The sequence below is a fragment of the Cibotium barometz genome, chromosome 2, assembly GCF_041138505.1.
Source record: "Cibotium barometz isolate CiBa-2024 chromosome 2, ASM4113850v1, whole genome shotgun sequence".
Taxonomy (NCBI): domain Eukaryota; kingdom Viridiplantae; phylum Streptophyta; class Polypodiopsida; order Cyatheales; family Cibotiaceae; genus Cibotium; species Cibotium barometz.
The window spans coordinates 47,670,296-47,693,549 of record NC_141047.1 but is presented as its reverse complement, the minus strand read 5'-3'; the positions used below and the strand labels follow the sequence as shown (position 1 = coordinate 47,693,549).

The window sequence follows — 23,254 nt, the reverse complement described above, 5'->3', positions numbered from 1 at the left end:
AGTGCACATACAACCTCTCCGTTTCCTTGGGGTTACCATATTCCAGGCAGTTCAGCTGCAGCGAGCTAGGCATCCAAGATCTACTTGGCCACATAGGCGCTCCGCCCGTCAGCTCCAAGTCTAGGAGATGCTCCAGCGATACAAAGATGCCCACATAGGATAGTGGACATTGATGCCCTTAACACAATTCCTAAGGATGATGATGAAACCTCCCCACCAGCCACCCTGGCTTGATGTTCCTTGGATCTTGGGTCATCGTGCTATTGTATTCCTGAGGATGCTACTTGTATTTGTAGCTAGTAGTCTTTTTATTTTTCTGTTTTACAAGGATCAGTGTAACACTTGGATACTTTGTAACACCTTTTTTGTCTCATAGACCCTGGTGGTCTTTTGAAGACGTTAATAAAAGTTTCTCTCTCTCTCTCTCTCTCTCTCTCTCTACATAATCCTCTCTCAATCGGGCTCTGAAACTGTGCCCACCTGGTTGAACAGAATGCCACAAAGGTCAAGGGAAATGGGATGGCCTGTCCCAGCAGCTGACCAATCTTATTGGTCAGATTGAAACACACCTGACTGTATGCACGCAGAAACCAGTTGAAACCGGACTCTGGTAGAAACCAAAGTGCGGTAGACTAGCAGTCACCCTTCTAATTGTAGTCCAATAAATAACAAAATTACCTGGAGCTAGAATGCCCCAAAACTGAAATGAAATTGACACCTGTTGGCCCCAAAGCTTGGCGCCCCTTTCGGTATTTCTTTATTCAAATTCAATGAAAGGTATAACTGAGTACAACAAAGCCAGTCCAGGAGAGTAAACCTGCATGTCCAATCTGGCAGCCCTCAAGACACAGAGGATTCACACATAGATCTGTGTCCCACAAAAGCAACACACTGTGCTTCCCTCTAATCAACCAAGACAATTCAGCAGGGCAGCCTTGAGCACACATCTGGCTGTTCCATGAACATGGTTTCAACTCAGTTCAAATACACATCCACTGTCCAATCTCTGTTTCCACCCTTCAAACTACCATACCCCTCCTCTCACAAGGGGCCAGATGAAACAACTCTGCAGCAAACACAAGCCAATGGAAAGAAAGAAAGATTGACAAGTTCAGAGCTTACCAATTCAATGCGTGGTTCTGCACCAAAGGGACTGACTGTACCAGTCTGTACTTGCAACAGCCTGTCTGTAATGTTCTTCCCGTAGCCGCCTGAGTGATGCACCACCTAGACTCTGATAAAACGCCGCCTGCAACTGTTCAGGACTGAACAGTACTGTAGCAGCATGTACCTGTCCGTACAGGTCTGTAGTACCCTGTTGTACCTGTCCGTACAGTTCTGCACGTACAGTTTCCGCCGCCTGTACTTGCTGGACAGGACTGTCCTTGACAGCCTGCACCTGTCTGTACAGGTCTGCGCTGTCTGTGTCAGCCTGTACCTGTCCGTACAGGTCTGCGCTGTCCTTGTCAGCTGCACCTGTCCATACAGTCCTTCGCCTGCAGCTACTGTCTGTACCAGCCGTTGTGTGAAGTTTTTTGGGAACCTCAAACTCAACTTGTACATGTGTACATGAGTGTTGTTCATGTTGTGGTAAAGTCATGGGAGCACCCATTGACTCAACGTGGGCGTCGTGGATGCGGCAATCAAGCATAGGGCTTTGATGGAAGTGTATACGCAGGGACAATGATGAAATCTTGGAAGCACAAGCTTGTGTCCGGGGCGTGGTCTGCTGGCAATGGTGTCGTGGACAGAGCAACTAGAAGGTTGCGTTGGTTTGTGGTGGCGACTGGGTTAGCTGGCGCGCTGGTGGACGGCCTGGCTGACAGCGCAAAGGAAAAGGAGACAAGCAGCTTTCGAAAAGCGAGGGAGGCTGGTAGCGCAAGAGGAAGAGGAAAGCTTGAAGCTGTCTGGTGAGAGAAGCTGGTAGCGCAGACGGCACAGCCGGGAGCAGGTTAGAGGGGGGTGCTGGCTGCTGCAGAGAAAGGGAGATGGGTGTTGGTCGTGACCACCTCTCCTGAGGGAGAGTGGATGTTAGAGGGAGTACTGTTTTTTTTGCTTTGAGAGCTGGCTGCAAGCAGAGAGGTGAGGGGGCGTCCACGGCAAGAAGGGAGGCTGCAGAGGTGTCGACTGAAGTGCAAGGACATAAAAGGTGGTGGCGACTTGCTGGGGAGCCGCCGGGGCAGCAAAGAGCGAAAAAAGCAAAGTGTCAACAGGTGTGGCAGTGACTGCAGCGAAGAGAGAGAGAGCTGGCAGGACGGCTGGCAGTGAAGCCGTGAAGGAACACGTCGACAGCAGAGAGGGCTGATGGCAATAAAACAGTGGTGAAAGAAAGAACACTCGTGGGCTGCTGCAGTGGTGGCTGGTAACAAAGAGAAGGGGTTTTGGCGTCTCTGCGGGCTGAGCAGAGAGAGAGAGAGAGAGAGAGAGAGAGAGAGAGAGTGTGTGTTTTTTGTGGGTGACTACCTCCTGGAGTTTCAGGCCAGGGGTGTTGTTTTTTTGTTGATCAGCTGTGGTGGCTGGTGTTATCCAACTCTATAAAGATGAAGGTCTGTTCTGAAATATAAGTCTTGTTCATGCTGTTTGGTCTGGTGTTCTGGGTGTGTTTGTATGCGTGTGTGGAAGTGTGGCACTCTATAAAGGCGTAGATAGCTTTACCGCTTCCGTGTCATCACTTTTTGGTGCCTCCACAGAGGAAGAAAATTTCCTTCGGGTTGTGTAAGAGAACAGAGGTTTGTGTGAAGAAAGATTGGGAAGATGGCTCAGGATTTTCCGGAGTATTGGCGATTGCCACAGGAGAATGCAACCAGGTTTCTGGAGAAGATGGAGTTTACAGCCTTGATGAAGGACAGGGCAATCCCGGAGATCCTTTCTCAGATTTTGACTTATTGCTTGCAGGGTGATGCAAAAGCATGGCTACAGATGTTTGTGACTACACACAAGAATGCTCATTGACAGGATCCTGAGTACCGTGTAGTCAGAGCTGCATTTTTGGCACAGTTTGTCCATGTGAAGAGTCCGAATGAAGTGTGGAAGGAGTTGTGTAACATTCAGCAGAAGGATGGTCAGGATGTGGATCAGTATTTGATTGAGTTTGGTAGACTGTGGAGTCTATGGTGTGAGGCTTTGATTCCTGAAGTACCCCCGCAGATGATAAAGAGAGAGCGGTTTGTGGCTGGTTTGGAGCCAACCCTCTGTCTGAAGGTGGAGCTGAAGAACCTGGATAGCTTTGAGGAGGCTGTCAGAGTTGCTCGAGAGAAGGAGTGGAAGGTGAAGCATCTGAGGCAGTTGGGAATGGAGGAAGAGCCAAAGAGGTTTGTGAAGATGCCAGAGATTGAGAGTATGCATCCTGGAAGAAAAGCTGCTGTTGTTCCTAAACAGGAGGATTCTTTGAAGAGGGAGGTTCATGAAGCAGTGGAGCTCATGAAGTCTTTAAGCTTGAATTGGATAGAGTCTACAGGAAGAGGACGAGGCATAGGTGTTATGGGAAGGAAGACTCATGCATCATCTGATTCTGAAGGAAATTCAGCAGATATTGGAAGAGGGAGACGGTATTTGAGAGATGTGCAATGTCGGGATTGTGGTGAGTTGGGTCATATCAGTCCGCAATGTGAGAAGCCAGCCAAAGCTAGTGGTGGTGTGCATCAATTATCTACAGGAATGAGTGATAGGGTGATTGGCCCTAGTATACAGATGAAGGATGCAATTCAGCCCAATGTTTGTGAAGCCCATAAGGTCATATTTGCAGAGCAGGATATGGGACAGATTAATGTGTTGGAAATGGAGAAGGGTGAGGTTTCAGGAATCAACCCCGAAGAGCCTTCAGAAGGTGAGGAGGAGGAGGATGAGGTTATTGATGGTGTTGTGGATTGTGAAAGTGATGTTAATGCTGAGGAGCCTGATGTGTTTGAGTATGGATATGATTTGGGTGATCTCTTTGATTCAGAAAAGAGTAATGACTTGCATGTGCCAGTACTTCAGCCAGTCAAGGCAGAGAGTGATGATCAAGGTGTTACTAATGAAGATACTATGGATGGAGTATGTATGGATGATCCGGGTGATGAGTTGGATATTGCAACTTGTGAGAGTGTGGATGATGAGCTGTACTGTGTTCTTGATAATGCACTGGATGATCTATTGGAGTTGGTTTCCTTGGAGAAGGTAACAAATGCTTGCATACCAGTTGTGCAGGAAGGGAGTGATGGTGTGACTGATGATGAGTTACATACTACTTTGGATGATGACGTGATAGATTTTGGATGTGTGGTTGCTGATCATAAGGTGTGTGTTCCTTGTCATGCCCAAGAGAATGAGTCGGTTGTGAGTAGTGAGAATGCATGTGAGGCTATTGTTGTTGGTCAGGGAGACCAAGATGCTTTGCCTGGGAGTTTAGGGAGCTTAGACTTGGTAGGGATGCCTGTACAAGATGTGGAGAACCTTGAAGGATCACCAATGGTCTTGAAGCTGGAGAAACTACAGGGAAGTGACAATGATGAGTCTACAAAGCATGAAGTTGTTGTGTTTGATGTTGATGGGCTGAAAGGAAATGAGTTATTTTGGACACACCACATGTTGATGCTCAGCATATGGATGAGTTGTTTGGCTATAGTCCTTGTCTGGCAGTTTGTCCAGAGGGAGAGTTGGAAGCCAATGATGTGGGCTGCAAATTGGATGACCATAAGATGGGAGTTGATCATCAGATGTGTGTTATTTCAGTATATGATTATGAGTGGGACTCAGATGTGTCAGAGGGGAGTAGAGGTGAGGAATTGTTGTTTCCATCACCAAATTATGTGAGCTGGTGTGGAGGAGGAAGTGCAGTAGAATATATTGATGAAGCCATATACAAAGAGCCTAGGGGGTTGCTGAAAGTGGAAGGTCATGACAGAATCCATCAATGGTTATTTGACAGAGGAAAATGCTTGAAGGATTGGAAGGTAGATGCACCGAGGTTTCTGTTTGATCCAAGGGGATAAATGGTTTCTGTTTGTACAGCTGCTGGACATAAATGTCTCAGCAGAAAAAAGGGGGTTGCTAAATATGTGTGAAGTTTTTTGGGAACCTCAAACTCAACTTGTACATGTGTACATGAGTGTTGTTCGTGTTGTGGTAAAGTCATGGGAGCACCCATTGACTCAGCGTGGGCGTCGTGGATGCGGCAATCAAGCATAGGGCTTTGATGGAAGTGTATACGCAGGGACAATGATGAAATCTTGGAAGCACAAGCTTGTGTCCGGGGCGTGGTCAGCTGGCAATGGTGTCAGCCATTCGGTCGCCTTGTATGTGTGTGCGTCCCCAAAATAAATGGGCACTGGTAGGTTGTGCTGGAAGGTGTTCATGGAAGCATGGGGTAATCAATTGTTAGGAGGTCGATTTGATGTGTGCATGAGGCAAATCTGGAAGGTCCAAGAAAAGAAGGTAATGGGAGTATTAGAAAAACAAGGGGATGCTGATTTGAGGAAGGTGGTGGGTTCTTCGAGAAAAGACGTCCGCTGAAGAAGAGGGAGAGGGAGGTCGCCAAAAAAAGGTGAGAGAGGGGGGCGGCACTGTAATGAGGCGGGTCGTGAAAGAGCAGGAGGGCGGCCTCTGGTGTGCGCAAGAGCCAGAGGAGTGGCTTTGTGTTTTGCTGAGGTTGGCTGCAGGTGGGTGACGACAGCTGGGGGACGTCAACTGCAGGCCGGGAATACAAGCCCAAGTCAAAGAAACCAAAACCTTATGCAGGGTTCGTTCCTGATCTTGTTGGGGAACAGCCAGGTGGTGAAGAGACTGAGTTGTGCAGGGCATGGGGCAAAGTGAGAGATCAAAATGCCTTGATTTTCTTTGACACAGGTGCTAGAGCCAACTTTATTTCACCGGATTTGGCTGGCCGATTGGGGATCCATGCAGAGGAGATGGGGCCTTTGTATGAGGCTAACATGGCTTGCCCTGGGTATGCAGAACCCGTCACTCCTATTATTAGGAAGCTCAGGCTTCATTTGCAGGGTTATGTGGACAGCGAGGAGTTTTTCATTATGCCACTTGATGGATGTGATGTTTTGTTGGGTATGCCATGGTGCCATAGAGTACATGCGGTGGTGGATACATACAATAGGAAGATTACTTTGACTCATAGAGGGAAAGAACATATTTTGGATGTAAAGCTAAAAGGGGAATCTGTTCCTATTGTATCAACTTCGGCAACTTCATCAGTAATGAAAAAGCATCTTTCCGCGTACTTGATTTATGTAAAGGATGCAAAAGATGATGAGTCTAAATCTAATTTGTCTACGTTAGATAAGGACAGGACTGATTTCTTATGTGAGTTCCAAGATTGTTTTTCCGAGTCATTGCCAGGGGAACTTCCTCCGGAAAGGCCAGAAGATCATGCAATTGATCTAATTCCGGGTAGTACTCCACCAAATAAACCGCCGTACCGTGTTAGTGCAGCCCAACAAGAAGAAATTATGAGTCAGGTACAGGAGCTGTTGAATAAAGGGTTGATACAGCCTAGCTCATCACCCTTTTGCTCACCTGTACTCTTAGTGCAAAAGAAAGATGGTTCTTGGCGCATGTGTATTGACTACAGGGCGCTGAACAAGAATACCATCAAGAATCGATTCCCCATTCTGAGGATCGATGACATTTTGGACCGCTTATAGGGCTCCACAGTCTTCAGTCGGATTGACTTGAAAAGCGGGTATCATCAGATACATATTAGACCCGAGGATGTGCATAAGGCAGCATTTGGAACCACGTTTGGGTTATATGAGTTCTTGGTTATGCCCTTTGGTTTGACAAATGCACCTGCCACATTTAACAGAATGATGGACAGGATTTTCCGGCCTCATAGAGCGTTTGTGGGCACATTCTTTGATGATATGATTGTGCATTCACACATTGAGGAGGAGCACAGAAGGTATTTGGCCATTGTGTTTGAAGAACTCCGGAACCATAGGTTGGTTATTAATGGCAAGAAGAGTGAGTTCTTCTTGCAAGAGATACACTTCTTGGGGCATATTGTGTCTAAGCATGGAGTCCGTATGGATCCATCGAAGGTGGAAGCAATTCTTAATTGGCCAGATTTGAGAACCGTGCATGATATACGCAGCTTTTTGGGATTGTGTTCCTATTACAGGCGGTACATACGGTATTTTGCTGAAATTGCCTCGCCCCTTCATGCCTTAACAAAGAAGGCAACTCCGTTTAGATGGGCTGATCAGGAAATTACAGTCTTTAGAAAGCTTAAAGAAAAGCTTACTTCGGATCCAGTATCGGCATTACCGGACCTCCGAAAGGCTTTTGTTGTCCAATGTGATGCATGTGGAAACAGCATTGGGGCAGTTCACATGCAGGAAGGACATGTGATAGCCTATGAGAGTCGAATATTGCAGAATGCCGAGAAGCATTTACAGGTTTATGAGAAAGAGATGTTGGCTGTAATTCATGCTCTTTCTACATGGAAACACTATTTGCTTGGGGCTGATTTCACTGTGCAGACAGATCATCAGACCGGCCTGACGGGCGGTGAAACAAACACTCGCACATAAAACACTTCAACGCCATTGAGGACCTAGAAAAGGAAAACAAACAGGGGGAGCTAGAGTGCTCCTACAAACAGTACACAGACACCGATTGGCCCCAAATCGCAGTGGTGCCCCTTGCGGTGTTTCTTTAATTGATTAGAAGAGCTTTGATTACAATAAGGCTGAAAACTCAGCCGTCACAGTAGATCCCTTGAAGCCTGCAAAGAACTTGCATCTGGCTTCTTGTCCACTCGGCATCCACAAACAAATCCAGCCATTATTCACATCGAAAGACTCTCTCACATTGAGTCTGCATACAGAAGCTTTCTCCTATGATCAAGGCTGCCACAACCATCCATAGCCTCTCACACTATGAACAGCATCACACCCTAACACATCCAGTGCTCCTGCATCACAACACAGACTCCCAAACTGTCTCTCAAAAGAGAACTCGTATCATAGCACAGCATACCATACAGTTGACACACCTGTACCAACCCTCTCTACCTTCCAAGGGTACTATCCATCTCTGTCATGGATTCCCTGTCCCCTATCCAATCAGTAGCAAGGCTGTACCAAACACGTGTCCACTCCTGTACCTTCTGCCTGCATGTGACCTATCTCTTGGAGAAAACCCAAAAACATGTTTCCTCGAGAAGCCTGCGACCTGTTTCCACATGAAACCCTTAGGCCTGTTTCCCTTTGAAACTTCTGTCCTGTTTCCATACAGAACCATTCATGGCACCATCCAACAACAGTGCCAACAACGGCATACATCTAGTTACCTGTTCCCTCATGAAACATCTGGCAACCTAGAGATGCCCATATCTGTGGGTCCCTCTGTTCCTTTCCAGCACAAAGAAAACAATCTGCTCCATGAGCACGCAGCCATGCGAGCTTGCATCACTCCCATGCCAAGAAACATATTCAAGTGACCTGTACTTGCAGCCGGAAACCCAAGCACATAGCTGAATTCGCAACCAACCAAAAACAGCCCATAAACTGTCCCAAAACACTCCTGTTGCAAGGAGGTTCAGCACCATGTGCACCTCTGCAGGCCATCCACGTGGAGTCCATGCCGACAGTCTCTGCGCCAGCTCTATCCGCCTCCAGCAGCCCTGTAACTGCCTGCGCATCTTTTCACCATGAAGGGGGAGAGACCCACGCTCTGTGCAATCCCTGCCCGACTGTCTTCTCCTCCACGCAGCCGACTTGTACCTGCAGTCCAGCCCCTTGTGCGTAGAGAAAAACATGCGCTGCTCTGTCCAGCGCTGCCTGTACACGCCTGTACCTGCGCAGCCAGATCTGTCCAGCGCCGCCTGCGGCAAAACTGTCCAGCGCCTGTTTCTGTCCTGTCCGTACAGCTGTCCGTACAGTCGTACAGATCTGCATGAATTCTCCTGTGCGCAGCCAACATAAGCAGTCCACTACTCCTCCACGCAGCCAACATGCACGCCTCCTCCCCCAAAAGCAAGAGAGAGAGTCAAGAAAGAGATGTGGGCCTCCAAAAGTGGAGTAGTCTCTAAAAATTGCTCTAGGGGCCTTCCAAGGTTTTGAAACCTTTAAAAACATTAATTTTTGGCCACCAAAGGTTATAAAACCTTTTTAATTAATGTCTCTTTGCCCCCTTTCACACCTGGGGTTGTCCACACATGGGCTTCCTTTTTCACTCCAACCTGATGCCATTCACACTGTCCACCATGTCCCCGTGCACACCTGCATATTGTCCAGAGGAAAACACAGGGTCGTGACATCAGACCTTGCGTTATTTCCTCACACAAACTAAGCTTTTTGAGAAGCATATGCGATGGGCAAACTTTTTGTCTATGTTCCACTTCCAGATTGTGCATGTGGAAGGCAAAAAGAATGTTGTGGCAGATGCTTTGTCACGCAAGCCACAGGTCTCCTCCGCAATTTCACTTGCTTATCATCATGAGCTTGATGAGATGAAAGAGCAGTATGCCCATGATGAGGATTTTGGAAGGCTCTATGATCAGATGTCTGAGGGTCAGCGGCATGATCATTATACTCTCAGAGATGGGTTTTTGTTGATGCATGGTAGACTGTGTTACCAGGCAATTGCGACTCGAGGTAATGATTGAAAGTCATGCTCCACCGTATGCAGGTCATAGAGGTATTGACGCCGCGATAAAAGCAGTTGAAACTTTCTTTTATTGGCCAACCTTGAGAAGAGATGTTGATGCTTTTGTTAGGCAATCCATCGTATGTCAGAAGGTGAAGTTTGACTGTCAAAAGACACCAGGGTTTACTTCAACCTTTACCTATTCCAGATAGACCATGGGAGAGCATTGCCATGGATTTTATATTTGATCTTCCACGTACACAAACGGGGAATGATGGCATTTGGACTATCATATGCAGGTTCAGTAAGCAGGCTCATTTCATTCCCGTGCGTAAGACGATCAAAGTTGATCATATGGTGAAGTTGTTTATGGCGAACATCTTCAAGTATCATGGCTTGCCTTCGTCTATCATTAGTGACCGTGATCCACGGGGATGACGAGTTTATTCTGGAGAGGGTTGTTTGACAACATGGATACAACTCTCAAGTTTTCCTCTTCATTTCATCCACAAACAGATGGTCAATCGGAAGAGGCTAATTCTACAGTGTTAGATCTTCTTAAGTGTTATGTGTGAGAGCACAAGCAACAATGGGAAAAGTATCTTCCTTTGGTAGAGTTTGCATATAACAACACTGTCCATACCTCGACGGGCAAGGCGCCTTTTGAGATTGTGGAAGGAGGGAAGAAGGTACCACCCATTTTGCACACAAAGGATAAGATCTTTGAGGCTGATTAGTATGTGGAGAACATGGATGAAGCTTATCGGAGAGTTAAGTTGGCACTCCAGAAAACTCAACAAAAGCAAAAGAAAGCAGCAAACCGTCACAGACGTGCATTAGAGTTTGCATTGGGTGATTGGGTTCTTTTGCGCTTTGAAAAAGCTAGGCTCAAGAAGATGAAGGGTAAAGAGCGCTTATTCCCTAAGTTGAGCATGCGCTATTATGGACCTTTTCAGGTATTGGAAAAGATTGGCGAGGTGGCCTAGCGCTTGAAGCTACCAGATCACTGGAGAATTCACAATGCATTTCACGTGAGTCTACTTAGACCTTTCCGTGGGGATGTGCCTGAGGATGTATCAGATGAGGCTCAGCCGGAAGTTGAGGAACTTGATGAGGTTCTTATTCCAGAGCAGATACTGGCACATAAGGAAAGAAAGGTACGAGGTAAAGTTTCCCGTCGCTATCTTGTGAAGTTTAAGAACTATTCACCGATGGATGCGAAGTGGATGGAGGAAGGTGACTTAACAGATTCACCTCAGGTTTTGCAGCTTTATCTCGATGCCTTTGAGTTGGAGCCGACTCTTGTTACGGCTCATTCAGGTTCAGCAGAGCATGGGTCTGGAGCATTGCCTGATGCTCAAGAGGGGGGTAGCACCTCCACTCCCTTGTTACAGACAGGCTCAGATGACATCTAGAGGTCGCTTGGTGTAGCTTTTGTCTCACCCGAAGGTACTGATGGCTATGACAGTGCATCTGTTTATGGGACTTCTATGATATATGTGTACTAGTCACATTGGATGTTGTGGTTGTGTATGGTTCACAGTGGTATACAACTTGGACTACTACTATACCATTGGTTTGCAGTGAATGTTGTTACATATGCATGGCTTAGAGAGATTGGGACGCTGATCTTGCCATATTGTACATTTCACTTTGGATATTTTGCTGTATCACCAGATTGCATTCGAGGACGCTTGCCATTTTTCAAGAGGGGGGTATGTCATGACCCTGTGAAAATGGAACAGCACAAGTGTGGGCATGGTGGTTGGTGAGCAAAATAAATATTAAATGATTCATATTTGGGGTGCCCGGACAAATGGTATGATGTGTGGACATCTTCAAATGTGAAGGGGGACCAAGAACATTAATATTTTTAATGTTTTAACCTTGGGTGGCCCCTAGGCATAAGAGGCCCTTAGGAACTTTAATGAATATTAAAAAAAGGGGCCTAGGATATTATTGGAAGGGGGGTAACTCCACTTTTGGGAGTTACACGCCTCTCTCATGTCTCTCTCTCTTGCTTTTGGGAAGGCGTGCAAGCTACGTGCGTGGAGGAGAAGAGAAACTCTGTCGACTGGCTGCTGGATTTTCTGCGTAAAGAGCAAGCCGTACAGAACCTGGCCGTAAAGACCAGGTGTTTGCAGGCCGTACAGTGCTGGTGGATGTTGCCCGTACAGAGCAGGCGGTGGTACAGGTGCTGCAGGTACAGGCGAACACTGAGCAGGTTGGCTGCGGCTGGTACAGACAGTACCTGCAGGCTACGGTGATGACACGGAAGCGGTAAAGCTGTCTACGCCTTTATAGAGTGCCACACTTCCACACACGCATACAAACACCCAGAACACCAGACCAAAGAGCATGAACAAGACTTATATTTCAGAACAGACCTTCATCTTTACAGAGTTGGATATCCAGACACCAGCCACCACAGCTGATCAACAAAAAAACAACACCCCTGGCCTGAAACTCCAGGAGGTAGTAACCCACAAAAAACACACACACTCTCTCTCTCTCTCTCTCTCTCTCTCTCTGCTCAGCCCGCAGAGACGCCAAAACCCCTTCTCTTTGTTACCAGCCACCACTGCAGCAGCCCACGAGTGTTCTTTCTTTCACCACTGTTTTATTGCCATCAGCCCTCTCTGCTGTCGACGTGTTCCTTCACGGCTTCACTGCCAGCCGTCCTGCCAGCTCTCTCTCTCTTCGTTGCAGTCACTGCCACACCTGTTGACACTTTGCTTTTTTCGCTCTTTGCTGCCCCGGCGGCTCCCCAACAAGTCGCCACCACCTTTTATGTCCTTGCACTTCAGTCAACACCTCTGCAGCCTCCCTTCTTGCCGTGGACGCCCCCCTCACCTCTCTGCTTGCAGCCAGCTCTCAAAGCAAAAAAAACAGTACTCCCTCTAACATCCACTCTCCCTCAGGAGAGGTGGTCACGACCAACACCCATCTCCCTTTCCCTGCAACAGCCAGCACCCCTCTCTAACCTGCTCCCAGCTGTGCCGTCTGCGCTACCAGCTTCTCTCACCAGACAGCTTCAAGCTTTCCTCTTCCTCTTGCGCTACCAGCCTCCCTCGCTTTTCGAAAGCTGCTTGTCTCCTTTTCCTTTGCGTTGTCAGCCAGGCCGTCCACCAGCGCGCCAGCTAACCCAATCGCCACCACAAACCAACGCAACCTTCTAGTTGCTCTGTCCACTCACAAGAGCGCCATCCACTAGACCCTGTCGGCGTCTGCCTTCGCGTCTCTCCTCGCTACAGCTGGTGTGCTAAGAGGGCTCCTTGCCAGCAGCTTCTCTCCTCTGCGTTTCCAGCCGTCACCACTTATCCTTCTGTATCCCTCGTGCTATCAGCTCCCGTCAACGTGAAAACCTCGTGGCGCCTTGCTTCCCTCCCCTTTAGTGTCAGAGTCCTTTTGGGACTTACGTTTGGGACAATTAAAAGACATATGTCCCTCCTCTGTACAGTAAAAACATTTCCGAGCATCCATCAAAGCCTCTCTCTCCTCAGGAGTTCTCTTGGGCATTGGTAACTTCTTATACCGCTTCTCTGTAGACCCTTTTGCATCACGCGAAGCATGCCCTGACTTTTCAGATTTCTTGCTTGAGCTTTTACTTCCTTTAAATCTAGATGAGACTCCAGTGAGTAACGCATTCGCTGTCATAGCATTCTCTATCATCTGTGACATATTTGTTACTCGAGTCTTTATGCAATAGTCACGCACTTCCTTGGGCAGCCCACAACAATACTTCTCCACCTGCTCAGACAAAGGCACTACACGATAAGAAGTAACTGGGAGTAAAGCTTCCCAAAACTTCTTATTATAATCCTCAAGATTTTCACACTTTGATGCATCCAACTTGTGCCATGCTGTCATTACATCCACCTCAAAGGTAGATGTGAGCCATACGGAAGAGAACACCTCTTTAAACTATACCCAAGTAGATGGTGCTATGCCCTGTAAAAGAGAACACCTCTTTAAACTATACCCAAGTAGATGGTGCTATGCCCTGTAAAAGAAGAGTAGACCACCACTGCAATGCATTGCCTTTGAGAAAAGTCGCAGCTTTTCTCACTTTAGAGGACTCCGTGTAATTACCACCAGAAAAAGCAACATCAAACTGCTATAAAAAGGTAAGTGCCTTTAGCTTATCTTTGGCCCCACTGAATGTGTCAAATTTCACAGCAGCTCCCCCTTCCTTATAATCCTTCACCTTACCCATAGGCGTTAGATTATCGTAAGGAAGTGGCTTAACAAGATGGCTACCCCCAGCATTCATGCCCATCATAGGGTCAACATTACCAATTCCCACACCTGGCATGCCATACATTCCAGCCATGTTTCCAAACATACCATTATGCATACCGGGTTGCATGCCCCCATACATATTTCCTTGCATTCCAGGTTGCATGCCCCCAAACATGTTTCCTTGCATTCCGGACTGCATACCACCATACATATTCCCTTGCATACCAGGCTGAAAATTAGCTCCAAAAGTCCCTGGAATACCCATGCCTCCCTGAGGATAACCCCCAGTCATGGATTGAAACACAGAGCCACCACCAAAATAGCCTGGATACATAGACTGCTGTGGAATAGATGGCTGTCCGAAAAAGGAACTCTGTGAGTTAGCACCAAAAGTATGTTGCATGTTCGGAAACTGTCCAAAAGATGGATCCTGTGGAAACCATCTCTCCTCTTGACATGTGGGAGGCCGCCCAAAGCTCATAACATGTTAAGAAGGGCGCCTCAATATGTCCCTGGCCGAGCGGGAGTGGAAACTGGTCCAACCTCTTTATGAATTGTCCGCCCGAACTGTCAAAACCGACTATCTCTCCGAGAGGGCAACCTGCAAAACAGCCATGAAACGCAAGACAAAGCTAACCCTAGAAAGCAAAGCGGAAGAAACATATCTAGGTGCAAGCACACTTGCCATCCAACCATGACAGCCATGAGCGAGGCTCACAATCTTGGCCGTCCCCACAGAGCCACGAGCTAGACCATTATGCCCTCGCGAGTGTCCTTCCACCGTCCTCCTCCGGTGTCTCATACCACCCGGGGTCGTCCCCCCAAGGACGATGGCCTACTGCACGGTGGAGCTCTCCGCTCCACACGCTCTACACTCTTGAGCTCCATCCATTGGTGTGTGCCCAACCGGTACCCCTTCCCCCAATAAATAGGGAAGGAACGCCCAAAAAGCACACGCTACCAATAGCGGACCAAAAAGCACATATCCGCCCACAACATATCACACTCTAGCTCGCCAATTTGCCTGCCCCTAGCGTGCACATGACACGAACTTTAATGAAGTGTGGACGCCCAAACTCACTTATAATTGGGACAGACACACTTATTTCAGTGTGGACTTACAAAACAGAAAAATAAGCAGCATAGAGTAAAGTAGTATACTTACCACCTGTCTACATCCCACAAGCAAGGTCAAAAGACAATTTCACTCGCACAGTTCACAAGAGGGCATCCCCAACTCATGAACTACACGCACAATGCATGCATGCAACAAAACAGTTTATGCGAAAACAGGTTTAAAACCTTACACGCATAGATGCAATGCAAAAATGCACCATGAAACAGTTTCCCGTTTAGTAACCCATGGTACCATATTCTGGATATAGGCGCGGATCAATATCCCCAGCCTACATAACCAGCCTACTTGCTCTTGGTGTTGACAACAAGTCCTCGATCATGCCTACCCATCTTATAGAACTCGTCCATAAGCCTGAAGTGCAGAGAATGCCCAAATGGTGACATCCCCCTTGCTTCTAAACAGTTGACCGCAACTAAAATGCTTCTATTGCCTTCTATTCTTGTCAATAGCCTTCTTATGCTTTGCTTGAGAGCGCTCAATGGCTGTGCATAGTCCTGAAAGTAAGCTTCATCCATCCACTTTGCATCCATGGGAGAATAATTCTTGAATTTCATAGGATAGCGTCTTTGTAGCTTGCCACCTGCAAGTTTATGCTCTTTATGAAAGACAATTTATATTTTATTCGGGTTGCAAAACCTCTTCAGCTCATCCACTTCCGATGGATCCTCTAGGATTGGTTCCACAGGTGGAGGTCCCACATACTTGCGCAAGAGGCTCACATGGAATGCATTGTGTATCTTCCAATGATCCGACAACACAAGCTGGAAAGCCACATCATTTATCTTTTGGATCACTTTGAGGGGTCCATAATACCTGGTAGAGAGCTTAGGGCATGCTCCCTCCTTACCACGTCTCTTACTAAGCCTGGCTTTCTCAAATTTCAGCAATACCAAATCATTTTCTTTGATATTCAATTGCCTTCTATTCTTGTCAGTAGCCTTCTTATGCTTTGCTTGAGAGCATTCAATGGCTGTCCGAACCTATGCAAAGGTAATATGAAGGTTCCTTACGTACTCATCAGCAGCAAAAGACACATGTAAATACTCTATGATTTCTGAAAATTCGGTCCATCATGCGGTCAAAAGTAGCTGGAGCATTGGTGAGACCGAAAGGCATAACCGAGTACTCATAGAGACCAAAAGAAGTGTGAAAAGTTGTTTTATGTACATCCTCTAGCATCACTCGCACTTGATGATAGCCGCTCTTTAGATCAATGCGACTAAAACATGATGATCCATCCAATTTGTCCAAGATATCATCTATCCTCGGAATTGGAAACCGATTTTTGATGGTTATCTTGTTTAATGCCCTGTAATCCACACACATGTGAAATGAACCATCCTTCTTTTGCACAAGGAGAACGGGTGAGCAAAATGGCGATGAGATTGGCCGCACTAAGCCCTTCTCTAATAGCTCCCCAACCTGTTTCATGATCTCCTCTTGCTGGCAAGCACTCACACGATATGCTGGCCCATTTGGTGGTGAACTTCCTGGCACTAATTCAATACGGTGGTCTTCTGGTCAAAAGGGAGGCATACCATCAAGAAGAGAGTCGGCAAAACAATCCTTAAACTCACTTAAAAAATTCAACCTATCATGTGTAAGGGTATCCATATGTACATTAGCATGTTCCACTTCATCACGTACAAAAACCAAGTACGAACAAACACTCTTTTTCATTGCTTTATTGATTTGTACATGAGATACAACGGGTATAGTGTCACCCGACAAGCCGGCATCTATACAATGCTCTCTCCCTTTGTACATAAAAGAGATCTTGTTGGTTTTGTAGTTTTTGCTGGGCTCAAGGCGTGCATTCCATGGTTTTCCAAGTAACACATCACATCCACTAAGAGACGCAATGAGAAAGTTCTCGTGGTCGAGATAGCCTTGGATGTGAATTCTCAGCTTTCCAATGGGAGGAGTGACCTTCACATCCTTCTCAATAAAGGCTAAACATGCATTTATTTTGGGTCCCATTTCACCTACTTCAATCTCCAAGGCAGCAGCCATATGAGTGGAGATGAAGTTGTCAGTAGAGCAATTATCAAACATGAATAAGGCGGGCTGGTCTTTGAGTTGACCCCATGCTTTGCATACCATTGTTTCCATGCTTGCATGGCCCGTAATACCCTACACATCATGTATCATGTTTATACGTGGTTTGGGCTCTTCTTCTTTCTTGCTCTTGTTTGGGCATTGAGGAGAAATGTGGTCTTTACTACCACAACTAAAGCATTTCCCTTCATGCATATATTGCATTCTTTGTTGCGGAGATAACCCAAAAGTGCTTTTACTACCACAACTAAAGCATTTCCCTTCACGCATATATTGCATTCTTTGTTGCGGAAATAACCCAAAAGTGCTCTTTTTTGGTGGTTTCTTCTTCTCCTTTGCATCTTTGGCCTTATGCATGCCTTTAGTATCCTTAAAACCAGAATTTTCAGCCTTATGCTCACGTTTTGCATTTCCAAAATCTCTTCTTGGTGGCTGTCCACTCCTTTGAACAAAAGGGCCAGCCTTGTCCTTGCCCTTTCCCAAGCTCGCATCAATCCTGGATTGCACCCATTTAACATTTAGCTCTTCCGAAGCCAAGACGGAGTTTATAATTTGGCGTAAAGTTTGATTGGGATAAACTTGCAGCCCTCGTTGGAAGATGGGTTGCCATCCCGATTCAAACTTCCTCTTCTTTTCCTCTTCATTTATCTTCATGAAGGGACGTACTTCCATTAGCACCTCCCAAAACTTTTGACACATAAGAGGAAATAGATTGCCCTTCTTTTTGTTCCAACCTATCCCATTTCTGGCATATGTCTTTGACAAAATTTCGAGGCAAAAACTGCTCATAAAACTTCTCTTTAAATTCAGCCCATGTAGCAATGGTATTGCCTGCAAGTTTCTCGGCCAACCACCAATGTGCAGCGGTGTCCTTAATGTACATTCCCACATGTCTTGAGTTTTGAACTCTCAGAATAGTTGGCTTCATGGAATGCAATTTCAAACTGGGAGATGAAAGATAATGCTTTACCCGAATCATACTCCCCATGATAAACCTCAAATTTTACATACTTGTCACCCACATCAAATTCTTTGGCTTTCTTTCTATGGCGGTGGGTTTCTTCTTCAGGTGCCATGGCTGGCCGCTTCCCTGTATCCAAAGTAGGCACATATTTATGCTCCATACTTAAGAGAGGTTGATTTATGCATATGCTCTTTGGGAAGGTTTTCAAGTGGTCTAGGAGGAGGCCTACGAGAGGAAGTGGCATGTGTGGTAGAGGCATAATGAGAGGTTGCAGACTCCTCTCTTTTCCTATGCACAACCGATTTCAATTTTGATGCCACAAGAGAAGGCCAACTTACATTAGGTGGCTTTTTGAACATAAGCCCACCTTGTTTACTTGTGATTACATCACCTTGTCACATAAGATAAGAGATGGCCATATCTCTTGGCTACACTCCCAATTCCAATGCAACATTTTCTAATGCATCATTCACAAAGGTGGGCTACCTTGTCATACGAGATACGTTCTTAGTTTGTGAACCTTCATGCATGCTTTTGAGTTGGCCTTGCATTTCACATAGTTGCTTCTTGAGAGTTACACTTTCAACCTGCATAGCTTCATGTCCAGTTTCCTCCAAAGCCTTCTCCTTGCCACAGGACGGCTGTCCCAAATGTACATATGTTACATGCTCTTCCTCTCTAGCATGGGACGGCTGTCCACCATGCACTTTGCCATCATGAAATGCATGAGAGACATTTTCAGCCATGTCTTGTTTATGCATATGAGCATCACTGTGTACATTCTCTTCTCCATGCTCCACATATACATATTGTTTTGCATTTACATCCCGCAAGGTACCTATATGACTTGCCATATTGTCTAACAATGCTAAATGCTAGTGTTTGCAAGATTTTGGATCGTCTTCCTCGGAAGAACTTAGAAGAGAGAAGATCCTAGGCTCTGATACCAATGAGACTTCCCCGTTCGGGGTTGAGCACAATCTTGCCTTACCCTTAAGCAATTAACACAATTAAACAAGTTGAAAATGGCACCACAAAATGAAGCTTAACAAAACTGAAAATTGAAATCACTTACACACTGAACTAGGGCCGGAAAGGGCCGACCCCCCTTGTAATAGATTGTATTATCAAGGTTCCTGTTACAAGCTTCACGGGCATTCACATGCCAAACTATCCATAGGCATTCATGCAAATGAAAATAGCATTGCAAACATAGTTGTTGATGCGGTTGATTGGTTTCATAGCTTCCATTTGATTTCACCGTCTCACTCCTCGATCCCTCATAGCTAATCAAATGCAACTATGCTCCATTGGCATCCATACACAAACACTGTGTGTGCCAAGACCGAGACATAGGACCATAATGACTAGTATTCGAATCTTGAGTAAGTGAAAGAGAGCTTAAATGAGCTCTTACCGCAATTATGCTTCTTGACTTTGAATACAACCATCGTATGGTTGATGTCCACACTTCCAAGGATCCATTTCCACTCCCGGCTGAAATTAGGGTTTTCAGCATGTATTCGGACTCCAAAATTGGGGCATTTGGGTGCAAAAGATGTACAAAGCAGAGCGCTATAGATGTACTCTGGTTGCCCCAAAATTAGGGTTTTTGTAAGAATTAGGGTTTCTGTAAATTAGGGTTTACAAAAAATTTGGGGACGATAGAATACTTGAATAGAAGAGGAATTTTGCAAATTGGTGATCATATGGAGACTATATGAGTAGAAGACAAGATTTCTCAAGTTTTCATGACTATGGGAATCATGAAAAAGAGGAAAATCAGCTTTCCCATAAGTGTGTCCAAAAATGAAAAGAGAATCCCCCATATGGTTGGCGTCCACTTCTAGAGAGAGGAGAGAAAGAAAGAAAGAAAGAAAGATATATTAACGTCTACGAGAGGCCAAAGTCGGCCTATGAGACAAAAAATAATACAACTGTGTTCTTCCGGTCATCGGAAGAAAAGAAACAAAAAAAGTGTGCATGTGTCTGGATACAACTGTGAATCATCATGGATCGGTGGAGCCCATATACAAACAATATAAGGGGGGTGGGGATGTGGATGGAGTGCTAAGGCAAGATGCATCTCTATATGCTGAAGGGGTAGTACAAGCATGCTATGCAGATCTATGTCTAACTCCATCCAGTGCCATAAGAGGGATATAAGATATCATACATCGCCGATGCTGAGGCTGTGAATGGCATGAACATGTACCCTGAGTCTGCATGAAAGCGAGCTAGCCTCTCCTGTGTCTCCATCTGGTGTCTCATTCGGATAGCTGCTATCTCTCGGTGACGGAGTCGGGGTGCTCTATGTCCAGTCTGTCTAGGTCTCCTCCTGGCTCTCAATTCCTCTGCTCTCTTTGCGGTCACCCCACGTGGTACATCAGCTGGCACTGGCATAGCTCTCTGGAAGAAATCTGTGAGCTCCCACCCCTAGTGGGAGCGGGTGTCTGGAGGAGTCTCTCTCGAGAACTATGAAGCTCTAGTAGTAGTCTGCTGCCAAGCTGTCGCTGGTCTGAGGCCTCCATCAACTGATGTAGTGAAGAGTGCTCCTCAAACAATCCTGCATATCTATCTCTGACCCTACATACAAAGTGATCCTCAGTCTCCACCTCCTCGCGGCACAATCTGCATATCCGCTCAGCTCTAGGAACCCGTGCCGCTCTCCCAGCCTCTATCTCTAGCTGATGTGATGAGACTCGTAGCTGTCCAATAGCAACGCGAGAGCTGTGTGGCATGTATACATCCATGTACCGCGGTCGATGTATAAACCCATCCCCTGAAATGCTCATAAAGTGGTCTCTGTAGTACAGCATCTTCGGTGGTAGTGGGCTCTCTGGTGCTGTCCATGTCTCCTGTATGTAGTGCTGCCATATGTCCTGCCTCATCACTCTGTTCCTCTCATTGAGAGAGAGGTAACCCCGTGGAGCAGACTGATCATACTGAAAAGGTGGCAACCGCTCAATGTCTATACCATGATGTGAGAACCACTGTAGCATCTCTGCATACCAAGATCCAGTGTGTCCAGCCTCGGCCAGCTGTCTAGATGCCTCAAAAGCTCGGCGGGATAATCTCTCCATGGGCATCTCCCTCATCCTGTATATAAAGGAGATCGTCTCGAACAATGCCTCCATTGCCATAGGTGGTGTAGCAAACTCAGCTTGAACAATGTCGTGCGGGACGGATGGTTTGCTGCGTATCATCCTCGAGAGCATCAAGATCTATGGTCTCTTCAGCTGTACCCATGTGGAGGCTGCAAGCCCTGGTGCCCAAACCGCTGCTGCATACATCAAGGCTGGTGTCACTAATGTATCAAAGAGCCACCCCTTCGTGCGGGGTTCCTGAAAATGTGCCTGATGACACTGACGCTCAAGGCCAGCAAGAGCTGCATACCCCCGGGTCACTCTGTCTCGGACTGCCCGAGCCATGGAGAAGCGTCCAGCTGAGCTAGTAAATGTGGTGCCAAGGTAAACATAAGAGCTCACCACCTCGACCCGCCCTCCTGCTAATGTGAGAGTAGTGTGGCTCCTGACTGCGGGTGAAGTGTGGAAGATCATAACCTTGGTTTTCCCAAGGTTCACTGTGAGCCCCTGCTGTGCGCAGAAGTCATCAAGAGCCACAAGGTGTCTTTGAAGCCCAACCTGCGTGTCGGATACCAAGACGATGTCATCAACATAAAGCATAACATGGACAGTAATACCTGATAGCTCAACCCCAGAGCCTCCTCCCTGTGTGATGTAATCGACCACCTCATCAATATAGAGCCCAAAGAGCGTGGGGGAGAGCGGGCACCCCTGCTTCACACCAATGGTGCTAGCAACTCTGTCGGACAAGCCTCCTGGGCATCGGACTCTCCCAAAGACCTGCTCGTATAGCCTGTATATGCCCCACATCATATCTGAAGGTATGCCTAGTGTCTGTAGTCGCCGAAAGAGGCACTCTCTGGGCACAGTATCAAATGCCTTGCGGAAACCCACAAAGCAACAATAGAGCCGTTGCCTCTGTGCCTTGGCCTGATCAATCAGGCACCTCAATGTAAAAATGTGGTCGATGGTCGAGAAGGCTCGACGGAAGCCTGCCTGGCCTGTTGCTCTCAATCCCCCAACCTCTGCATGAGTGCTCAGCTCTGCCTCCAAAACTGCCCCGTATAGTTTGGCCAATATATGGCCAATCATGATGGTCCTGTAGTTCCCGGGGTCTAGTACATCTCCCGCTTTATGGATCGGCACAATAGTGTGCATCGTCCACTCAGCCGGAAACCCCTCTGACAGAGTTCTGTTGAAGAGATGAGCAAGAAATGGTGCCAATGTATCAATAGCATAGATGAGATGCTCTCCCTGTAATCCTGTATGATCTTTCGCCCGTCCATGTTGGAGTCGGCATATGGCCCTCCTAACCATAGGTGGGGTGAAGAAGGTGGAGACTGTGGAGCATGGCTCTGTGGACTGTGGTATAGGGGGCTGTGCAGGCACATCATAAAGTCTCTCTGCATATGTCTGCCAGGTCTGAGAATCGGCAATAGGTGTGGGAGGACGGGGCTCTCTGAGTCTCCTCCAAGCAGCAGCAGCATCTCTGCTCATGAGGATCGGCAATAGGTGTGGGAGGACGGGGCTCTCTGAGTCTCCTCCAAGCAGCAGCAGCACCTCTGCTCATGAGCATGTGATATGTGTCCCAGTACTGAGCCTTCTCATAAGCTCGCCGCTTACAGCGGGTGAGAGTATGCATCCTCCTCCTTGCCTGCCTCCGGGCGATCTCCCCGCGAGCCCTCTGCACTCGGAGACTGCGGTAAAGGTTTCTGCACTCATCATCATACCATCGGTTCTGGGGCATGCTCCCAGATGTAGGTGGTCGTCCTGTCTGTATGTGGTATGGGAAACTCCTCGCGGGCTGCGGAGTGCAGTACATGTGAGAGCTGGGAGGTGAGCATGGCCATGGGTGCCAATGGATCTAAGGCAAATAGCTGATCATGAACATGATAGTCATACACCTCGGCTAGGTCCTGAGTGAAGTAAAAAATACTGCGTGGTGGCTGTATGATGGGTGGGTGGGTCTCCAATAAGCTCCTGAAAGTGAGGGATAGGTATGTATGATCCGCCCCAATGGGGCATTGTGGTACGGTGAAGTGAGACACCATATCTGCTGCCTCCCGGGATCCCATCACATAATCCACTGTACTACTGCCGCCTCCCACTGGAAAGCAAGTCAACCCACCTGAATCTGGCCACTGAGTCATCCCATTATAAATAACGAGATGGTGTCGGGCCCCA

At 47.1% G+C, this 23,254-nt stretch overlaps 1 protein-coding gene and 1 pseudogene across 1 annotated transcript in view; both read right to left on the bottom strand.

Annotated features, from left to right (window-relative positions):
• The window catches only part of LOC147641165 (biotin--protein ligase 2-like), a 97,430-nt gene that overhangs the window by 13,595 nt on the left and 60,581 nt on the right, over positions 1-23,254 (bottom strand). The gene's annotated exons all lie outside the window — the stretch shown is intronic.
• LOC147641166 (uncharacterized) lies at positions 1,127-21,883 on the bottom strand (annotated as a pseudogene).